Here is a 4,729-nt window from a genome sequence, read left to right on the forward strand (position 1 = left end):
AACTCCGGGAGATGGTGATGGACAGGGAGGCCTGGCGTGCTGCGATTCACGGGGTCGCAAAGAGTCGGACACAACTGAGCGAGTGAACTGAACTGAACTGTGGTATGGCCACTGAAGACCCAACACATGTGCTTGACAGGTCAACAGCAGATTTGTACTGGTTATCCTGTATTGTGAGACTCACTCTACCATTTTCTTCCCACTCCTACTAAACTTTTCAGATATTTAGTACAGGGAAAATCAAGAAAATGAAGAAATGTTCTTCATTCTTATGATTTTTTCCCCCATTTTCATCAATGCTTAACATGTCCTCTACCTAAGGGTTTTAGATGTGAGGTGTCTTCATCCAGAATAAACTTGAATTCTCTTTTCTGCTGTCTCACTCCTCCCTTGAAACAATGAACTTAGGGATTTGAGTGTGGTAAGTAGGGGAGAGAGTGGTATGGGAAGTAGAGTATAATTATCAGAGAAATAATTAGTTAAATTTTAATAACCTAACTATCTATTCCAACATACAAAAGATGCAATAAATGCCATTGATTTTTTAAATTTTTATCACTTGATTACATACATTCATGTATTCAATGCCTTACTGATTTTTTTTCTGTATCACAATCAAAGCCTGAGTATTAAGTAACTTCAAATGGAGACTATAAAGATCCTACTGCACCACTTTTGGCCCCCAGCAGTGAATGTATCATATTACTCCTTTGGTATATACTGAGAATCTATCCCATGACACACAATGTTCCAGGTGATGGGAGTGCGGTGGTTTGCAAATAAAAAGTCTCTCTCCTAATAAAGCTTAGATTTCATTGGAAAGGAAAACAATAAATAAGTATGCATTTTATATAATGTTAGCTATAGGGGAATGCTATAGGAAAAAAAAATGAAGGGGGTAGTTAGGGAAAGCCTATTTTCAGGAGCTCTGAAAAAACTTAAGGGAGTAGGTCATATGACTGTCTGGGGGGAGTACCCTGCTAGAGGGAACAAGTGATGAAGGGATGATGAAGAAGATAAAGGTACTGGGAAGATGGAGCACAGGCAAGAGTGACAGAGACAGACTGGAGAGGTCCAGGAGCCAGCTCATGCAACCAGGGGCAGTGTTATAGGATGGATAAGAGCTTGGGATTTTATTTTCAACAATTTGATGGCCTCTGAGAGCTTTTCTGTTTCTATTGTTTAGCTTTGTTTCTTTTAACCAGGGTATCAAGTTTTTTTGTAAACAGTGCAGTGTCACTACTTTTAGGACTGACAGCTTAATTTCAAGGCATACATATTGAAGTATAACCAGGTCTCATTTGCACTCTAAATTTAATCAAAATAGGATAAAATAAAAGTAGAGTTTATAATTTTATTCTTAAGGCTAGCAGTTTATAGCACATGAATTTGGTCAAAAACATGTTTTTAGCTTGGAATACACTGTGCTCTATATCAAGCAAATAAGCAATTTTTCCTGCTTTTAATCACATTGCCTGACAGGTGACAGACACATTCTATTAAAAAATGTAATTAAAAACCCTTTCAAAACTTTTTTTTTTAAAAAAGAAGAAACTTTCAAGTCAGTGTAGTCACTGCTGCATGGTGTTTATGAAGACATTTCTAATGGAAACTGCAAATTCAACAATGCAGAGGTTTTCCAAGTTAAATGACTCAACTGGAGAGACAATCAGAATATCAGATAAACTTTTTTTGCACGATTAAGTTGTGTTGTTCAAAAAACGATAAATATGTCACAACTTACTCCTCTAACTGGCCACTGGAAATCACTTTTATATCATCTATATTAAGTGTATCAGTTAACCTCTTGGACTGTGTCCTAAGGAAATGATCTGAGATATGGAGAAAGATCTATGTTCAAAGAAGCTTATTCTAGTATAACAAAATTTGAAAAAAATGTAAATACCGACACTGAGGCAATAATCAATATCTTGTACTATTTCTTTTAAAGAAGTAGTACTGTGATAGTGAACATTTAATAATATTCAACATGCTAAATATAAAATGAAAGAATGAAACTTTCTTTAAATGTGTGTGTGTGTGTGTTTCCATTCTGGTATACCAAGCTGTCAAGTGTGATTCTTCAAGTTTTTCTTTTAATTTGACAAATCCAACATTTGCTTTTTCCAATGATATTGTTATTATTCTTAATTTTAGAAATACAAACACTATTCATTGATTTACTTTACTTGGGGTCTTTGGGGGTACTTCTTGTATTATTTTTTGTCTACATGTATTTCATTTTACTTTAAAACTTAGAAAGCTGAGTAAGGACTTCCTGTTTCTGTTAAAACAATATGTACTATTGGTTCTGTCTTTCCCTCTACACTTGTTACCAGTTTTATTTGATAGTACCTAATCTTTTTCTCAGTTATCCAGTCAGATTATATTGAAGATATGAGTGTCACACCAGACTATGGAACTATTGTTTTACTTCTGTCACTTAATTTCAATCTTATTTTATCTTCTTCTCTGTATTTAAATGAAAAGGAATGGCCAAACATTAGTTTCTGAAATTATCACTACACTTAATCACTGATAAATTCATAATTTCATGATATATCAGATTATAAATTTATAATTTTATTTACTGCATAAATAAAAGCTACATACTTTTTTAGATGGTTTGCATGTTCTTGGTAGTAAAATGTATGACAAGAAAAAATATGATAAACTATCTTTTCTTTTCTCTAAAATGAATAGTAAACTGAAAATTCAATCTCTGTGTAAATTGTAAACTTGTTATTGCCAAATTTGCCTGCATCAATGTCTTATGTTCTGGTATTAAATCTTGGATTGGTAAAATAAAAGACTAAAAGGTTATAAAGCTAGTTGAGCATTCCTATGGAAAGTGTAATAAGAAATAAAACAGAGCAATGATCCAAATTGACATCATTACATCTGTTTCATGATATGGGCAGTTCTTCATAGAAAGAAGGACCATAAAGCAGATGCAAGATCTCAGGTCTGTGGATAACTGTAACATAAACGGTCAGCTACAATTAGGCCTCTGCATGAGAGAGAAGTGGGAGAGATTCTTCATGGCATTATATTTTCCATGAGATGTATAATTTTGATTTTCCAGCAACTGCCTAAACCAAAATGAAAGGCAGTATGTGTTATTATGGTTAATAGAGTAGCCTTTGGAGCCTATCTTTTAAGATTAAATTGTGTATCTCCCACTCACTATCTGTTTATCTGTAAAACAGGAATGATAATAATAATATTAGCTTCATAGAATTTTCTCAACCTTACATGAGTTACTAATGTGTGTGAAAGCACCCAGAACTATAGTTGACAATTATGAAGTGTTCTTCATATCAGTATCAGTATCAGTCCAGTCACTCAGTGGTGTCTGACTCTGCGACTTCATAGACTGCAGTACACCACGCCTCCCTGTCCATTACCAACTCCTGAAATTTACTCAAACTCATGTCCATTGAGTCGATGATGCCATCTAAATATCTAATATCTGTCGTCCAATTCTCCTCCTGCCTTCGATATTTGCCAGCATCAGGCTCTTTCAAATGAGTCAGCTCTTCGCATCAGGTGGCCAAAGTATTGGAGTTTCAGCTTCAACATCAGTCCTTCCAATGAATATTCAGGACTGATTTCCTTTAGGATGGATTAGTTGGATCTCCTTGCAGTCCAAGGGATTCTCAAGAGTCTTCTCCAACATCACAGTTCAAATGCATCAATTATTCGGCACTCAGCTTTCTTTATAGTCCAACTCTCACATTCATACATGACTACTGGAAAAACCATAGCCTTGGCTAGATGGACCTTTGTTGGCAAAGTAATGTCTCTGCTTTTTAATATGCTGTCTAGGCTAGTTATAATTTTCCTTCCAAGGAGTAAGCGTCTTTTAATTTCATGGCTGCAGTCACCATCTGCAGTGATTTTGGAAACCAGAAAAATAAAGTCTGCCAATGTTTCCCCATCTATTTGCCATGAAGTGATGAGACCAGATGCCATGATCCTGGTTTTCTGAATGTTGAGTTTTAAGCCAACGTTTTCACTCTCCTCTTTCACTTTCATCAAGAAGCTCTTTAGTTGTTCTTCACTTTCTGCCATAAGAGAGGTATCATCTGCATATCTGAGGTTATTGATATTTCTCCCGGCAATCTTGAATCCAGCTTGTGCTTCCTCCAGCCCAGCATTTCTCATGATGTACTCTGCATAGAAGTTAAATAAGCAGGGTGACAATACACAGACTTGAAGTATTCCTTTCAAAATTTGGAACCACTCTGTTGTTCCATGTCCAGTTCTAACATTGCTTCCTGACCTGCATACAGATTTCTCAGGAGACAGGTCAGATGGTCTGGTATTCCCATCTCTTTCAGAATTTTCCACAGTTTATTGTGATCCACACAGTCAAAGGCTTTGGCTTAGTCAATAAAGCAGAAATAGATGTTTTTCTGGAACTCTTCTGCATTTTCGATGATCCAGTGGATGTTGAAAAATTGATCTCTGGTTCCTCTGCCTTTTCTAAAAGCAGCTTGAACATCAGGAAGTTCACAGTTTACAAATTGCTGAAGCCTGGCTTGGAGAATTTTGAGCATTACTTTGCTAGCATGTGAGATGAGTGCAATTGTGCAGTAGTTTGAGAATTCTTTGGCATTGCCTTTCTTGGGGATTGGAATGAAAACTGACCTTTCCCAGTCCTGTGGCCACTACTGAGTTTTCCAAATTTGCTAGCATATTGAATACAGCACTTTCACAGCATCAT

The sequence above is a fragment of the Ovis aries genome, chromosome X, assembly GCF_016772045.2.
Source record: "Ovis aries strain OAR_USU_Benz2616 breed Rambouillet chromosome X, ARS-UI_Ramb_v3.0, whole genome shotgun sequence".
NCBI lineage: Eukaryota > Metazoa > Chordata > Mammalia > Artiodactyla > Bovidae > Ovis > Ovis aries.